This window comes from Marmota monax, unplaced genomic scaffold (assembly GCF_021218885.2).
Source record: "Marmota monax isolate L192 unplaced genomic scaffold, Marmota_monax_Labrador192_F-V1.1 WCK01_AAM20220418_F8-fsc00028, whole genome shotgun sequence".
NCBI lineage: Eukaryota > Metazoa > Chordata > Mammalia > Rodentia > Sciuridae > Marmota > Marmota monax.
This window is the reverse complement of record NW_026694779.1, coordinates 9177612-9196562: the sequence shown is the minus strand read 5'-3', so window position 1 is coordinate 9196562 and position 18951 is coordinate 9177612. Positions and strand designations below refer to the sequence as shown.

The 18951-nt window shown below is 43.1% G+C and overlaps 1 long non-coding RNA gene across 1 annotated transcript in view; it reads right to left on the bottom strand.

Annotated features, from left to right (window-relative positions):
• LOC131423448 (uncharacterized) overlaps positions 1-2614 on the bottom strand; it is a 91515-nt gene extending 88901 nt beyond the window's left edge. Inside the window, exon 1 of the long non-coding RNA XR_009225049.1 lies at positions 2469-2614. This is a non-coding gene — a long non-coding RNA (uncharacterized LOC131423448). The remainder of the gene's footprint in view (positions 1-2468) is intronic.
• Between the last annotated feature and the right edge of the window lie 16337 nt (positions 2615-18951).

Sequence of the window (18951 nt, the reverse complement as noted above, 5' to 3'; positions counted from 1 at the left end):
CAAAGTGATTGTGCCATTCTGCTCTCCCACCAGCCACTCATCATGTATTGGTGTCCCACTGAAGTTTTAATTTGAATTTCCCTAAGGACAAATGATATCGAGATCTTTTCATGGATTCATCTACAGTCCATGTGCTTATATTTTGGACAGTATTCAATCAAATATTTTCCTACACTGAGTTCTCTGTCTTCTTCTGGAGCTCAAGAGTTCTCTATATATTCTGGATACAAGTCCTTGATCAAGTATGCTGTTTTAGTCAGCTTTTTCACCGCTGTGACTAAAAGATTCAACCAGAACAATTTAAGAGGACAAAAGGATTATTTGGGGGCTCATGGTTTCAGAGGTCTCCATCCACAGAAGTCTGGCTCCATTCCTTGGGGCTCCAGGTGAGGAAGGACATCATGGCCGAAGAGTGTGGCAGACGGAAGCAGCTCACATGATGATCAGAAAGCAGAGAGAGACTCCACTCTCCAGAGACTTCACTCTCCCCTAAGCCACACCCCCAACGAACCACCTCCTCCAGCCACATCCCACCCCCAGTTACCACTCAGTTAATCCCATTAGGGATCAATTCACTGATTGGGTTAAGGCTATAATGCAGTCATTCCTCCTCCAAACCTTCTCACACGTTGTCTCACACGTGAGCTTTTGGGGGACACCACATATAAACCATAACATAATGTGTTTCACAAACATTTCTTCCAGTCCGTGCCATGTCTTTTCATTTGGAAGAATAGGGCAATGTTTTAAGAGGACATGTTTTATATATTCTTCTTTATCAAGTCTTTAAGTCTTCTCCAAAATATAGTTTTCCTAGGTAAAGTTACAAAGATCTCTTTCTCCTCCTATTTTGTTCTCGGAAAAGCTTCTCTATTACATTTATAATCCAAATTGAGCTTTTGAAAAATACAGTTTGAGGTCAAGGTCAACGTCTACTGACTTTGGAGATATTGAAATGCCCACGATGTAAGCATGGCAGGCAGACGTAAGAGTACCCTGGGTGAAGACCCTGGCCAGTCAGAGGAAGCTGCTCTTTGGTGCCATAGCCATCTACAGCTGCCCTATTCTTCCCTACAAATTACTTGTGGTCATTTTCTCTAATGGCATGTTGAGCATCATCTTCTCTTGATTCTTCAATATTATGCTGCTGATTTAGAAAACTGGACAATTATCAATTTTACTTTCAAGCTGTGGGGCAGCACTGCAGACCTGTCCCACATGGTTATTGAACAGCTACAGAATCCTGAGCAAAATGCTCTTTGCCTTTTCTCTAAATGGGGGTTGCTACAGTTTGAAACTTAAATGAGCCCCAAGGTGTATGTATTAAAGGCATGGTCCGGGGTCTTAAAGTGGTAGAAATTTGGAGAAGTAGAAGCTAGTAGAAAGCACTTAGGTCCATTTGGGGTGTACCTTGAAGGGTAGGCTGGAGTCAGCACTCTGGTGCACACCTATAATTCCAGGGATTCAGGAGGCTGAGGAAGGAGGATGGCAAACTGAAAGCCAGCCTCAGCAATAGTGAGGCTCTGAGTAACTCAGTGAGATCCTGTCTCTAAATAAAATAAAAAATTGGGCTGGGGATGTGGCTCAGATATTAAGTGTCCCAAGTTCAATCCCCAGTACACCCTCCCCCCCAAATAAAGAAATAAATAAAAATAAAAGGGCATGCTGGAACCCTGGTGCCTCTGTCCATGAGATGAGTCGATTTGCTCTACCATGAACTCTTGCCATGATGTGCAGTCATAGACCCCAAGGAATGGGATCAATTGATCATGGACTAGATGTTCCAAAACTGGGAGCTAAAATAACTCTTTTATCATTATAAGTTGATTAGCCCAGGCATTGGTCATGGTAACAGAAAGATGAGTTACAGAGAGGTTAATAAATAAGTGAATTTTCTACTCTTTGGTTTTGCAAAATTTTGGGGGTACAACGTGAAGCCTTTAATGTAAATATCATTTGAGGAGGCAATGTTACCGAAAGAACTGCACCGTGATTTTTTTTTTTCTTCTGAACATTTTAAATATCACAGAACTCAGCCAAACAGACCACAATACACACTGCAATTCAGACTCCCTGGAGTTTGGTACATGGTTCTTGGCATCAAGGACTTTCCCCCACCCCCTTGTTTATTTCTCACCAGTCAATACCCCAAGCTACTCCAGTAAGAATTTCCTCACTCATTCCGACTTAATCTTAGAGAAGTCGTTGCTGTGTCTTTCTAACTTCTCTGCCCCCAGAATACCTGCTTTGTTTCTTCTGCACAGCTGTGACTAGCAAGGGAGAGAGGCGGCAAAGCAAGGAGATGTCATTCAGAAAAGCAAAAGCCTCCAGATGAAGATGTTTTATTTTCTTTCTCTATGAGGATAAAACTTTCTACTTGGCTAGAGCATTTCTGCTTTGCTTTCCCACAAGACAAAGCACTTTCTTTTCTCTATAGCTTGGCTTTTCCACTTTGGACACAGCCTTACCTTGATTTGTGTTTCTTCACCACACCCTCTTGACACTGAGCCATCTTCCACTCTTGATCACTGTTTTTGGCCAGAGATGGACAAAAGGCTTGACTAAGATGGGTGCAAGGGAGACGAAGAAGTCAGGAAGCCAATTCTGGTAACCAAGGTTTCCCTGGAAGAGGAAGAGAAAAATTCAATGGTAGAAATGAGGAATTTTCACACTGGGCATAAGAGGTGGATGACTTATTGCATTCAGGTGCGTAAGAAACTAAACACACGAGTGATATACATGAGACAGATATGCACAAAATTCTCCATCCAAACAGCCTTTGTCAAGGTCACCTTTGACTTGCATACTGCTTGTATTAATCAGGGTTCTCTAGAAGAACAGAATCAACAGGAGGTATGATTATAAAAGGGGACTTATTAGGTTGGCTTAGGTGACCAGAAGCTGGAGAGTCCCCAGTGGCCATCTGCAGGCTGCAGAGCTGGAGGAACCAGCAGCTGCGCAGTCCAAGAGGCTGAAGCCCCAGAACAAGAGGGGTCAGTGGTGCTACCCTAGTCTAAGAGCAAAGGCTTCTGGAGGATCACTGGCAGAGTCCACTTTGGAAAAGTGAAGGAGCAAGAGTCTTATATGCTCAGGTGATCTCAGCAGCCATCAAGAAGAACTCATTCAAGAAGAATCAAACTTGCATCTGCGGCTGCTTCCTTGTTCCTCCAAATTTTATTCCATGGAAGCCTCTAATCTATTGGATGGTCTGCTCATGCTTTAGGGAGGGTCTCCATTCCAGCTGGCCATCCCACCTGCCAGTCATTCCTAGACACACCCTCACGGACCCACCCAGAAGCCCCTTACCCTTCCACATCTCTTAACCCTGTCAAGTTGACAATTCGGATTAACCAGTACATGGCTAAACCTGATGGTTCAATCTCAGCCCACATTCACTCTACCTCTGAGCAGAAGTGCTATGGAGGGTCATCCTTCTTCCTCAAGAGACCTTCATCTGTCTCTCGGGACACCACTTTCCTCTGTTCCCTACTTCTCCTCCATCTTCTGTTTCTCAGTCTGCTCTGCTCATGGCCCCTTAACTCCCCAACCTCAGGACCTGGACAGCTCTCCTTCCTTATCAATATCCATGTCCTAGGGGGTTGTATTCTGCGTCCTCAGTCTACATATTACTATGGGAGGCAGAATAAGAATGCAGTCCCTGAGATGTCTACATCCTGTTCCCAGGAACCCGAGAATGGGTTCCCTTGTATGGCAAGAGGAAATTAAGTTTGTAGATGAAATTAAGGTTGCTAATTATCCAAACTTAAATTGGAGAGATTAGCTGGGACCCCCTCCAGGCAGGTCCAGTGTTAGTATTAATACTAATATTAAGAAGTAAAGTCTTTAGGGATGGGATTAGTGCCTTTATAAAAGAGCCTTGAGGAAGTTTGTTGACCCCTTCTACCATGTAAAGTCCCAGCAGTGAGACACCATGACCTGGGAGACAGAACCTTCCCCAGGTATCAAATCTGCTGATGCCTCTACTTTGGACTTCCCAGCCACGGGGACTGTGAGGGATCAATTTCTTTCTGTCCTAAAGCTGCCCAGCCTAGGGTATTTTATTACAGCAGCTAGCATATAGGCAATAACACGTCAAAATCTGGCACATCTGTTAAGGGCATGATGCTTTGCAATTATTGAGAATCCTTGAATAATATTCTTTTGTTTAGATGAAGTACCTCCAAACGGATGTAAAAAAAAAAATCAATAACTTTGGTACTTCACATTGAATTGAGATGATCTGGATCGATAGCCTCTCCAAATCTCCTTTGCTTATAGGCTTGCTATCTCTTAGGCCACCGCTAAAACTTGATCCTTTTAAAATGAATGATTTTTTTTTTTCTTCCCCTGACTGGTCATCAGAATCACTTCTGGCTCTAAAAAAAACCAGAATCCTCTCTAGCTTCCTGAGTCAGCAAACTCCCAAGAGTTGAGGCTGGGGCATTTCTACCACAAACAAACTTAGCCATCTCTCTCTAAGTTCATTTAGATGCAAAGCTGTTTGGGAAATCAATGGCTTAGAAGTCCAAGCCGTGTTAAAATATGAATATCCCTGGAATACACGAGTCCCACTCAGGATGGAGATAAAAATTGTGCTTCCTTCCTTCCTCAGTCTTCTGTGAAGATCCAACTAAATGAGGTTACACATTGCTAGTTTACAATTTTGTCTTAACAATGTTTCCAAAAACATGGGAGGGAAAAGTAACAGTGTCTTTTTTATGACAAAGCTTAAAATAGAACCCGAGCATATGCACAATAACTAGTTCTCTCACCCAGAGGTGTCAGCTGTACTTTCCAGTGTCACAATGACACAGCCATGAAATATTAAGACTTGCCCAGGACTGGAAGTTGCTCACAGGGACAGAGGTAAAGCCTTGTATTCTCAAGCTAAGCAGAAAGAAAACGGTTAACGGGAGGCAGCTCTGTTATTTCTAGTAGCACTAGGTAACAAGAAATTCCTTTGTTTTAAACACAAAAATTACGTTGTGGCCATAGTGTCCCTGCAGGGGATGGAGACACAGGGACAAAGCCGAGCTTTCAACTCAACCCTCACCGTGATGTGTGGACCTTCTAAAAGAAGATGTCTCGGGGCTGGGGATGTGGCTCAAGCGGTAGCGCGCTCACCTGGCATGCGTGCGGCCCGGGTTCGATCCTCAGCACCACATACAAACAGAGATGTTGTGTCCGCTGAAAACTAAAAAATAAATATTAAAAATTCTCTCAAAAAAAAAAAAGAAGATGTCTCATCTCTGAGGCATGTGGGGTGCCAGAGTCGGTCCCCTCTTCCTTTCTTTCTGACTAGAGATGGATGCAGCAGAGCTGATTGCAAAGTCGGAAGGATGGACTGCCAGAGATGGCCGTCTGGATGCTGTTAAAAGGAGGGAGCTGATTTCCGGGGTTCTGATGTGGTCACATCATCTGTAAATTACAGCGCTCAGCTGTTTTTTCCATGAAGCCATTATTCTGCCATTGGCTTAGCTGCCAGTGACTCTTCACCAGGCGTAAAGACTCCGGAGCAGCTGTCTCAGGAGCGAGCCAGATCAGGGAGAGGAGATGCATGGAGAAACAAAGGGTGCCCGATTGGATTAATTTGTGCTTAACATTTTTACATTACCTTCTAATCACCATGCGATGAATCTGACCCTTGAAACAAATCCTGCTCTTGCCACTGGTTTCAATTTGAACGTGTCTTGAATCTTGACCATTCAACACTCCAGGACCTGACAAAAGACCCATGGTGATGAGAACCTTTGGTGTCTTCCTTGGTGTTAATTACTTCTATTTCAGTCATCTTTCCTAATCATGGGTCTGGAGGCTTTAGAGAGTTGTGGGAAGGAGTCCCTTTATATGTTTTAAAAATGCTTTCCAGGTGTGCATTCTGGAAGCTTTTAAATAACCTTTGAAAAGAATAAGTGAGGTAACCCCTGCAGGAACCACATGAATCTCTGATAAAGCATTAGAAAACAGGGAATGGACCCCCCATTTGACCTAGCTATCCCACTCCTTGGCTTATACCCAAAGGATTTAAAATCAGCCTTCTACAGTGATACAGCCACATCAATGTTTATAGCAGCTCAAATCACAATAGCTAGACCATGGAACCAACCTAGGTGTCCCTCAATAGATGAATGCATAAGGAAAATGGAATATTACTCAGCTTTAAAGGAGAGTGAAATTATGGCATTCGCCACAAAATGGATGGAGTTGGAGAATATCATGCTAAGTGAAATAAGCTGATCCCCCCAAAACCTAAGGCTGAATGTTTTCCTCCAATATGTGGATGCTAATTCACAATAAAGTAGGGGGCACTAGGGAAGAATAGTGTTACCTTAGATTAGGTAGAGGGAATTGATGGGAGGGAAGGGGAGTGGATGTGGGGATAGGAAAGATAGTAGAATGAAACAGACATTATTATTACTGTATGTATCTATGTGACTGCATGACTAATATGATTCTGCAACACGTACACTCAGAAAAATGAGAAATTATAACCCATTTTTGTATGATACATCAAAGTGCATAAATGCATTCTACTATCCTGGATAACTAATTAAAACAAATTTAAAAATTTAAAAAAAAGAGCATGCTGTTAGTGTACATTGGGTTTCCAATCAATGAACATCTATTTTTGTAGTTTTTATGTTTAAATTAATACCAGTACTCATGATAATGATAGGCAGACCCTTGTCTCCATACTACCGGAATCCTTGACAAGAGCTTCTTAACTTTTGACAAAATGATTTTGAAACCATCAGCTTACTACAAAAGAGCTGAAGAAAATGATCATTTTTACCCACTTGTATTAAGAACCAGACAGCCTAGTTTTCCACAAACCACACACAGCAGCACACTTAGTGTGAATAGGCTTCCTCCTCCTTAAATGCAATAGGAGTCCTCACAGAGGCTAGAATCTACCTTTTTTTATTTCCAAAAGCATCATGAAAAGATGAGTCATGATACCTTTGAAAGTGCCACTTCAAAAACACCTTTTAGGAATGACAGTAACATTTGTGAAAATTGCAGTAATGATATGACACAAAAATGCCTTATTTCACAGCCTGAGTGGAAAGATGACCTGGAATGTCTCTCTTAAATAGAGCCTTCCTCGTGGGCTCCACCCTAGGGCTCTGCCTCACAATAAACACACCCATTGAATCAAAAAAATCTGGACTGCTAAGGGGGGTGTTTGAGACATGGAATGTGCTCAAGACATCGTCTATCTTCTATGGGTCTGTCATACATTCAGGGCTAAAATGTGACAATAGACATGAAACTCACTCAAAAAATTCTTTTCAGCAACTTCCAACAGTAAGTTGGCTAGATATTTCCACTTCCATAGTTGTCAAGAGGAGAAACCGGCTTACGTTGGACTCAATGGCACATTATATTAATGCAGCACGATACACTGTATCAGCACGAATCATGAAATCTTGAGTATATCATAGTGAATGCTAAGTCCTACTGTCATGTGACCGCTGTGACAAGATTTGGTAGATGAGAGAATAGCCAGTCACCAAGGCATAAGACAGACTTAAGAGGCCATTCTTACCTAACTTTGATAGGGTAATCGAATAAAAATTCAAATTTAAAAGAGAATAAAATCATGGCATTTGCAGGTAAATGGATGGTGTTGGAGAAGATAATGCTAAGTGAAGTTAGCCAATCCCAAAAAACAAATGCTGAATGTTTTCTCTGATATAAGGAGGCTGACTCATATTGGGGTAGGGAGGGGGAGCAGGGGAGGAATAGACGGACTCTAGATAGGGCAGAGGGGTGGGAGGGGAAGGGAGGGGGCAGGCAGTTATTAATGATGGTGGAATGTGATGGACATTATTATCCAAAGTACAGGTATGATGACACGAATTGGTGTCAATATACTATGAATACAACCAGAGATATGAAAAATTGTGCTCTATATGTGTAATAAGAATTGTGATGCATTCTATGTCATATATAAATTTTAAAAAATTCAAATTTGCTTCTCCTACCCTCTTTTGGTTTACACATGAGGTGTCCCCCAAAGGCGCATATGTGTGAGACAATGCAAGAATGTTCAGAGGTAAAATTATTGGGTTATGAGAGCTTTAACCTCATCAGTGGATTAATTCACTGATGGGTCAACCAGGCAGTAACTACAGGCTGGTAGGATGGGGCTGAAGGAGGTGGGTCTTTGGAAATGTGCCTTTGGGGCTTTACTTTTGTCCCTGGTGAGTGGCACTATCTCTGCTTCCTGGTGGCTGCACTGTCTCTCACCAGCCTGTCCTTCCACCATGATGGACCTGGGCCAATGGCTATCTGTAGACTGAGCCCTCAGAATCTGTGAGCTGCAAAGACACTTTTCCTCCTCTGTATTGTTCTTGTCAGGTCTTTTGGTCACAGCCACCAAAAAGCGAACGAGAACACATCTTGTAGGTACAACGGTGACCTTTTCTATTTGGACCGCTTTCAGAATTGCAGAATCGGCTTGTGTATGATTTTGCAAGTGGGAGCCAAAGAACTGTGAATAACAGCCAAAGAACTGTGAATAAGACCTGTTTCTACTAAAGGAAAAAAAAAAAAAAAAGACATCGTCTCTCCTCTGTTGGAGACAGAATTGAAGGCGCTCTTGATGTACAAAAGTAGCTTCAAATGTGTCGGACAAAATACTTGGTTTTCCTTTGAAAGAATAAGAAATGGTACCTCTGTGGCAACTCTGCTGTTGCCACAAACTTTTGTCACTTTTCTTTCTTTCTTTTCAAAAAACTTCCTGAGAGAATGTTCACAGGGTAAAAGGAAAAACTTTCACTTTGACCAGAGAGAAAAACTATTTCTACCCTGAGACGTCGGTGGAGGGACTGAGAAGTTGGTGAGGTTTCAGGCTTTTCTCTCACCCCAAGGGAGTGGTGGAGGGAATGCACATTCTAGAATCAGTGAAACTTGGGTTCAAAGCCTGGTTTTGTCCTTAAATGTCCATAAACTTGGGTGAGGCACTAGGTTCTGAATCACAGGGGCAGGTTAATTTTAAAAAAGGGAGTTTGGCTCACTCTTCCCCTCTACCTCCCCCCTTCCTCCTCCTCTTTCCTTGCTGTCTTGCCATATGGTGCCTTCTGTCATATTATGACACAGCAATAAGGTCCTCATCAAATACAGCCCCTTGATCTTAGACACCCCAGCCTCCAGAACCATGAGCTAAATAAACTTCAGTTGTTTGTAATTGGCCCAGCCTGTGGTACTCTGTTACAGAAACACCCAACAGACTTAGGTAGGTGAATGGTTGATGTGCTAGAAAGAACCAAGTTCCTAAAATCAAACCAACAAAGACCCTTCTCCGTCAATTATTTTCTATCATGGTTACTTTGGAAACATGTCTTTCTGAGCCTCACTTTTCTCAAATAAAAAATGTGGGCTTTCCTACTCTCATTCTAAAATGGTTATGCAGATAAAATGTAATTATGTATGTAAAAATAACTATTATGGTGCCTGGTACAAAGACATTCAATAAAAATTGTGGTTGTAGGTTAAATACTCCTTATCTGCAGCACATGGATCCAGGAATGTTCAAATTTGGAGTTTTTTTGGTAATATTTTCATAGATGTTTATCAGTGGAGCATACCTAATTCAAAAATCCAAAACCCTTAAATCTTTTCAGATATAAAAGACATATTAAGCTTTTGGAGCATGCTCACCCTGTGGGATGATATGGACTTCAGGAAACAGGTAGGTTTGAACAGTCGGATCTAAGAGTCCTTCAGGTAGCGGCTTTCTCATCCACGTGAAATCTGAACTTCTGCATCAAGCTTGTGAGTTTCCCACCAAAGTCAATATGCCATTGATTCTCTCTGAATTGATATTGCTATGAGCTGGTAGCAGATGGTATGGGCCTTCCTGCCCTCAGTTGAAAAATGAGATGCCACAAAGATTCCCCTCCTAACTCCCGAGTTTGGGGAAAAGACTATGTTCAATGGAAACTAGTAAAAATCAAACATACAACGAATGAGATCAGCCACCTATAGAAACAGGCAGGCACTTGCAAATACAGGACATGGTACCCCACCCCCCCTCTAATCAAATCACTGGGTGGTACCGGCTGGTTTCTGAATGGTGCACAGAATGCCCTGTCAGGCGCAAATGCTCTGCAACTTAAAAGACAGAGTTCAAATGTGTAAGATTTTAACAAGCTCTGCCAAAGGGTAAGAGATGAGAGGATTAACATAACTGGAAATGTTTTATATGGTCCAGAGAAACATTACTATAGATCCTTAAAACGAAACAAAACAAAACAAAACAAAAAGAAACTCTTTTCTTTGTCCCATGAATCCTTCTGAAAATGAACTTTGTTTACTAGCTAAGTCCATAAAAGGAAAGGTGGGTGATACAGCGTAGCATATTCTGCTTCTTGGCTCTTCCCTGTAAATCAAAACACTAGTCCTTTAGTTCACAGACTAATTTGATTCCTTTGGCTAGCATACATCCGTTCTCTAGAGCCGAGACATTTCTGTGTAAATTATTCATATAAAAGGATAAGAAATGACCCTAAACAGGAGAAGGGAGAAGCAGCCTAGAGAAAACAAACAAACAAAAAAAAATGGAGAGAATTCATTATTTCTGAATTTCTACGAGACCCAGAGGTTTGTATCAGATATTAAGACCAGAGTGATCCCTTAGGGGAAAGGATTGTAGAGGAACCTGGAAGAGCAGCTGTCAACGTATTTGGACAGATGGTGCATCCTTAAGATGAGAAATACGTGAGAGAGGATCTCTTTGGATGGTCCCTTTACGTTTTGAAAACAGTTACAGTTTAGAATACCACAATAAATGAAATATATATATATCGACAGTAAGAACAGTTTGGGTAATTGCTAAAAGTCAGCAACAGCTGGGCATGGTGGCACATACCCGTAATCTGACAGGTTCAGGAGCTGCAGATGGGGAGTTCAAAGCCAGCCTCAGCAACTTGGTGAGGACCTAAGCAACTCAGTGAGACCTTGTCTCTAAATAAAGCATTAAAAAAACAGGCTGGGGATGTGACCCAGTGGTTGAGTGAACCTAGGTTCAACACCTGGTACCAAAACCAATAAAAAAGTCAGCAACAATTTATCAATATTGTTCGTGACTTTTTTTTAAGCTCCAGATGTGTATTTTGAGTATGATCAAGAGGCAGACAGCCCGGAGACTGTGTTTTGAGTTGTCATTTCTTATAATTGTGGTTTTAAACAACTTTTTACTTGAGTTTCTATTTCCATGTGCAATATTTTATAATAGTTATTTAATGCCAAATAATAAAACATCCCAAACGTGGCTTCAAACAACCACCATCTCTTATTTCATGCTTTTCGGGAGTCAGGAATTCTGGAACAGCTTAGCTGGGTGGTTCTAGCTCAACATTTCTAATGAGGCCACAAGGGAAATGCTGATTGAAGCGTAATCCTGCTCTGACAGACTGGAAAATCCGATGCATGGATCACATGGCTGTTGGCTAGAGGCCTCAGCTCATCATCATGTGGACCTTTCCAGAGTGCTGCTTGACAAGTCTCACGACAGGGTAGCTGGCTTCTGCCAGAGCAAGAAACAGCAAGGAAGAAATTTCCCTTGTAACCTAGCCTGTAGAGCCACACACCATCATTTTCTCAAGGTCTATTGATTACAGAGGCCAATCCAGATATACTACGGGAGAAAGCTATTCATGGGCATAAAAACTACGAGGTGGAAATTACTGGTGGATAACTTGGAGGTTGGCTATAATAACAACTTTCTAAGTGAATAAAATAGTGCACAAAATATATTATCCTATTCCCTGAGATATAAGCATTCAGTGATAAAGTCGCTAAAGTCTAAGAACAATCTTCAAGCTTCTTCCATTATGAGAGCTTAAGTGCCTAGTTATTGCTATGATTATATTGCCAATATTATTATTACTCCTATCAATTTACCAAAGGCTCTAGCCATACTGTAGTACGGTTACTATTATCAGACGATGCTTCCTTTTGAGAGACTAACTTGGAGATTGTTATTTGGGGATTCAATAATGGTCACCCATGTGAGGACAGTCTTCCCCCTAAATTCTGTCCAGATACCCAAGACCTTCTTTAATTGAATCCAATTTATTTGCCTCTTTCCCCTGGAAACTATATTCTGAATCTTGAGAACGTGGGGAGAAGAGGAACCCATATGATAATTAATTATATTCTAGTTTTCTATTATTGCTTTAAGCAGATGGGGAGTATTATATTTATCTTGTTTCATAGATGAGGAAACCTGGACCCAGAGAAATGAGGTGGCTTGTCCAAGCTTCCCCAGAACATTAGATGGAGAGCCATAACTGAGCTCAGATCTTGCACATCAGGGCTCATTACATGTCCCTTTGCCATGTGTTACCTGGAGTCTGGACAGAGCCTGGTTTAATGGAGGGGTCCTGCTACTGATTGTATTTGGTTTTTCCTCCCCCTGCCTTTCTATGTCAGAAAAGGAGGAAGCAGAAGTAGTTGTGGAAGACACTGATATCAAGTTCATCTCAGAGTGACCGGCAACAGTATCCTTTGGGAAGGTAAAGAGCAAGATAAAGACAAGGACCCTCTCCCTCTGGCAAATAGACTCAGAAAAGTGGGTGATGCCCTTATCCAAAGGGAGGATGTGGCTGGGGAGACGTTGTGCTGAGAAGGCTTGAAAGAAGAGCTACCCCAGGCTATGGAGAAAGGAAATGAAATCACAGAGGAAATAAGGACAGTAACCATGACGAAACCAGAGTTTTGAGAGGAGACTCGATTCCATGCTTTGCCAATTTCCTTCTGGATCCTTGTCTTGCAAATCTGAAGAGTAAAACCCGACGGACAATCGTGTAATGATGGTAAAGGAAGGGAAGAGCAAATGGGAGTCTTGGGACAGCTGTGTGTGTGAGCTGATCGAGCCTCTGCAGTGAGGTCCTGCCTCCCAAGGTCAGCTGCTTCTCACAACCTGTTTCCTCTGCATATGAGACAGGGGCTTGTGGGTGCTCAGAACCTGATATGGCAACACAAACATGGAAAAGAATAGTGGATGCCTCAGAGATTCCCCTGCATGAAATATGATTCTGATCCGGAAGATCAGGTCCTCTGAGATATTTTCATGGTGTGCTTCGTACTCCAGAGCCAATGTTTCAGATAGCTTTTCCATCACTTGTGACCACAACACTCCACAAGAGCAACTTAAGGACAGAAAGTTGATCTGAGGCTCACGGTTTCAGGGGTCTCTGTCTACACGGGGCTGACTCCATTGCTCCAAGCCCAAGGTGAGGGAGGTCTTCACCCAGGGGATGAATGCTGTTCATTCCTGGTGGGGCCAGGAGGCAGAGAGAGAGATGGAGGAAGGGGAGATGGGGCCACAGAGAGGAGGCACCCTTCCCCAGTGACCCACCTCCTCAAAGCATCTCCCAGCTGCCTACAGTTACCACCCAACGGGTCCTTTCAAACCAGGATGGGCTGACTAGGTTACCGCTTCCATCATCCAATCATTTCACCTCGGAATATCCCTGCATTCACAGGCGCTTTGTGGTGACACTTCACATCCAAACCATAACAGTCTCCCTGGAAGTTTCTATGGGGATGGTTTTGCTCGCATCCTCTCTTTCTTTTTTAGATCTAAGCACGGTCTCCTCTGCCTGCCTAGGAATTAGCAACAAGACACAGCCGGAGTTTAGATTTCCTGTGATGAGCAGGAGGGTAGCAAGCATGCAGGGGGTCTTGTTGCAAGAGACAACACGGGGTTAATCTTATACCGTTCTGAACCAGGACTTTTTGCACAGTAGCATCTGGCTGCTGATGAATTTAGTTATATCCTAAGTGGAAAATCAAGAGTCAAACTGCAGTAGTTCCCAGTGGACTGCCCTCATCTCACACCCAGAAATCCCAGGAGCACCGCTGCGGTAATTACCGAGCTGTGGTGCAATACATGGTCTTGTGTTTTATCTCTGCAAACACAGTCCCCGAAGCCCCAATCTAAACCGTGTGGAATTTCTCACCCTTGTCCGTAAATGAGGCTGAACCATTTCCCAAGCCTGCCACCATTTCCTGCAAACTGAAGCACATCTCTGTCCTCACCAAGACAGCTCCTCCCTTTCGATGGGAAGAGGGACACCTCGTTTCACTGCAAAGTGAACAGCAAGTAAACAGAGAAATGTGATTAACATGCAGTAGTGTGACTCCCTCTGTGAAGGCAGAGGGCTTCCTCTGCATTCCTGAGCTCAAAAGCCTGGAATGACGATTTTCTTTATCTTGGGAGCCTTTTGGAGCCGAATAGAAGAATACATTTTTAAGTAGAAATTCTCCTAAATGATCAGCTGCGGGACCTCAGAGGATAGATGATCCAATTCGCTTTCAAGAATACAGAATATGCCCACAGTCTTCCACCTGTGGACCGTTTCTAAAAGGAAGTGACCCATTGCAATGGGCCCCCCTCCTGGCTCAACGTGCATTATGAATAGTTGTTTCTCCTAAAATGTTCAGTAAATATATTTCATAGACTCCTAGGGAGCAGTTGGTCACTCATGCAGATTGATGGCTAAAATTTCAGCAGACCTAGGTTTGAATTGAAACTGGATGATTTATCATCTGTGGAGCTTAACTTAAAGAAATTTATTTAAATCGTCTGAGCCGCAGTTTTCTCATCCGTAACACAGAATTAAAAGGGGGAGTGTTGGCAGTGCTTCTGCAGTGACTATAGGGACAGTGTCTTAATGTCATACTCAGCACACAGCAGATATGTTCATACATGCAATTAAAACTTCATGCAGAAAGATACACCTATCAATGTGAAGTGACCCATCTGTGGTCACACAGCTGATCATTTAAGAGAATTTCTAGTAAAAATCAGCTCTCAGAATTCCTAGACAAGGGCTCTTTTCTTTGGGTACCAGGGATTGAACCCAGGGGTGCTTAACAACTGAGCCACATCCCTAGTTCTTTTTTTTACTTATTATTTTGAGACAGGAGTTTGCTGAGTTGCTTAGGGCCTCACTGAGTTGTTAAGGCTGGCTCTGAACTTGCCATCCTCCTGCCTCAGCCTCCCAGGACACTGGAATTTCATGTGGGCACCACCACAACTGGCTAGTGCCACACTTTCTGTTACTCATGAAAATTGGGTATGAATTCAGCCCTTTTAGACCTTTATTCAGCAAAGAACAATAATGGATCTCTAAAATTTTTACCAAATTTGTGTGTTATTCTAGACATGCTAGATCAGTATCTGTATTTTTAAATATCTATATTTTTTCCCAAGTGCTTCTCTTGAAATCTCTCTGTTAACTATCGATCAGAGAGTGGCAGGGGTTTCCAAGGTAAGTAGGAATGGAGTGAGGAGGGTATAAATTTAAGAACGTGTAACGGCACTTGGGACAAGTGCCAGAATACGTGGCCCTGGGCAGAGAGCCCCAGCCTTGATCTCTTTGTTGTCAGAACCAAATGGTCCAGGGTAGCCGTGCATGATGGCCAAAATCATCTAGGCAGCATTATGATCTCCAAAATAGTTGAATTGACTTAAGAATAGAACATGCACTATTCTCTCTGCTGCAGTCTACTGAGTTACCTGGAAATACTAACCAAGTAATGTAAGGGAAATCCACATTAGAGGCCAGCATCACAGATGGGCTCCAGGTTTACAGAGTCATTGACAAGGAAATTATTGATAATGTTAGGTGCATGCATGGTGAGAAATAGAACATCTGGTGGCCCATTTTCAAAACGTGGTATTCAGCCTTCATTGGATCCAGCTTCAGTCTTTTTAATTGTAGCCCTTCCCCTTTGCCCGCCCTGATTTTAAAATTAGCCAATCACATAGGTTGTACCCCAGAGTCCTCCAGTCAGGGAAGAGGGCAGCACTGCATTAGGTATATAAACAGGGCACTTGCTTGTGGTAGAAGTGAAGGTTTGCCTTGTCCACCCACTTTTGAGCTCATGTGACACCTCCTTATTTTTAAAATCACCAAGATGGTCCACAGAACCCAGTCAGTACACGGAGCTGGAACCTCTGAATATTATGCTAGCTCCAGTAATTTCTCAAAGTCGTGGGATGACAGACCCCGGCACCATCGTGAGTTAAGTGTAGAAATGTTTATAAGAACCAAGTAAAGGCAGTATGGAGATTCCTTGGGAATCTGAGAATGAAACCACCATTTGACCCAGCCATCCCTCTCCTTGGATTATACCCAAAGGACTTAAAAACAGCATACTACAGGGACACAGCCACATCAATGTTTAGAGCAGCACAATTCACAGTAGCTAAACTGTGGAACCAACCTAGATGCCCTTCAATAGATGAATGGATAAAAAAAATGTGGCATAGATGCACAATGGAATAGTACTCAGCAATAAAAGAGAATCAAATCATGGCATTTGCAGGTAAATGGATGGCATTGGAGAAGATGATGCTAAGTGAAGTTAGCCGATCCTAAAAAAACAAATGCTGAATGTTTTCCCTGATATAAGGAGGCTGACTCATAGTGGGGTAGGGAGGGGGAGCATGGGAGGAATAGATGAATTCTAGATAGGGCAGAGGGGTGGGAGGGAAAGGGAGGGAGGAGGGCACTAGCAAAGATGGCGGAATGTGATGGACATCATTATCCAAAGTACATGTATGAAGACACGAATTGGTGTCAACATACTTTATATACAACCAGAGATATGAAAAAATGGTGCTCTATGTGTGTAATAAGAATTGTAATGCATTCCGCTGTCATTTATTTTTTAGAACCAAGTAATGAACATTTTGAGTTAAGGGACCCGTGCAATGGGTCTCTTGTAGAATTTGGTGTTTCTATGTACATGTGATGTTTAAGAGAATTTGCCTTTATTAAGTTCGTTTCGTAATTCCCCTATAAAATGTGTAATGGAGTCATTGACTGAGTTGGGATTTCACTGGGTGCCATGGCCCATGCCTGTAATCCCAGCACTTAGGGAGACTTGAGTGAGGCAGGAGGATCACAAGTTTGAGGCCAGCCTGGATAAGTGAGTGAGACTGTGTCTCAAAATTTAAAATGAAGTAAAAGGACAGTGGAGGTAGCTCAGCTACAATGCACCCCTGGGTTTAATCCTTGGTGCCACAAACACACAGAAATGCTGGGATTTCAAGTTGAGTCTTCATACATTTGCTCCACAGCACTGGAAGACTTAAGATAACTGAAAATTCACAGTTATATGATACATTTGTTAGGTGCATAAGAATGGTTTAAGTGCATAGGAAACAAACTAGCTTAGAAGGGCACATTGACCTGAGAGAGACCACGTGGGAGTGAAGCCTGCTAGGTCGTGTGTTTGGGAGTAGGGGACAGGCTGTTGGGCTTTCCCTGGCCACACCCTGTCCCTGTCAAGGGGACCCTGAAGTAGACAGAGGTCTTGTGGTGGTGCCCTCCCTCCGCCAATGCATCTCAATGAAGCTTCTCCAGAGACCCTCACCATAATTGTTCTTGTGAGCAGAGTACCAGCACAGATATCTGCAAAAGAGCTCCGCGTGGTTGTGGTTAGAACTTCCTATTTCCTGTTGCTCTGTCTTGCAAAAGCTCAGTTTAACTGAGGACTTGATGATGCTACTCCTGCTTTTGTGGTAAAACATGTAAAACCTCTGAGTGTTGTAAAAAATGAGACACAAAGTCGTTTTGGAGAACTCAAAGAAAAAAAAATCACCTGCAAAAATGAAAACCTCCATATTGGATTCCTGCACAGATTGTGGAAGTGGGGAGGGGGGTGTCAGACAGGAAGGGCCACTAGGCACTGTCCAGTCTGAAGGTCTGCACTGCTTTACCATTGGCCAGCTTTAGCCACCAGTAAGTACTACCCAGATGGCCGGGAGTCATGGCCACAGAGACCAGCCAGGGCACAGAACCTCTCACCCACAAACCCTCCCGGCCAAGTAAGTCCCGTCCGCGACTCTCCCAGGGGCTGCTTATGGGCAAAGCAAAGAAAGAATGAGTGGACCCAGAACCCTGCTTTATCTCAAGGACCCTTTCAGTCATTGTGGTAGATTAGGTCGTGGTGACACCAAACGCTGAAGAGGAAGTTCACAAGGAAGACGGATGAGTTATAGACAAGAAGAAAGCTAACACACTTTCTCTGCACACAGCCCCTAAGCTGTGTCTGTCAATTTATCATCCTGTTTGACGCCTGGATGACTCCCAGAAAGGAGAGCTGGGAGCAGACCTGATACCAACATCCTCATGGTGCAGATGGATAGTAACCAACAGGAAAAAGTTAAGGGATTGGAGGTAGAACAGCACCATGCCTTATAGCCAGTGCCTTATGCCCGGGGAGCCCCGCACCCAAACACGGTGCTGCTGTTTACTGCCTATGCAACCCTCTCTGAGCATGAGTGTCCTTATCTCTAAACGGGGGACCCCACAGAGCTCTCTCAGAGGGTTCTTTTGAGGATCCAGGGGAGGACATATTTCCAACACTTCATAGCACATGAACAGAATAACTGCTCAATAAACAGTAGGGGTTTTCATGGTCTAGTTTCACACCCATAGGAGGACACAAAAGTCCCCAAGAGGCAAGAGCCGGGCCCTAGTTCTGTGATTGCATTTGACCCACCTGCAATTCAGACGCTGGTTGTGGGTAATGCTGCCTAACTGCTAGGCCGCCGTAAGCTCCCGAGTTAGTTCCCTGGGAGCAGTCATCTGAGCTCATTAAAACTTTCCTAAAATGTCACCTGCCTCTGTCAAATTCTTCTGAGCTATTTATATCGCTTTGCTATTGTGCTGTTTACCTTAAACAGCTTTGTTCTTTTCAAAGAAAATGCACGTAACTCTTCCACATGGGTCCAAGTCTCATTTTCAATGACTGCTTCCCAGACTGGCTGGGTGACCAGTCCTAGGGGTCTGGGGAGAGTGGAAAGAGCACTGGACTAGAAATCTACTCCCTGTGTATGTGATTTTCTTATATGGGATATGGGTTTCCTATTCATTAAAAAAAAATTGGGTAGTAGGGATTGAGCCCAGAGTTACTTTACCA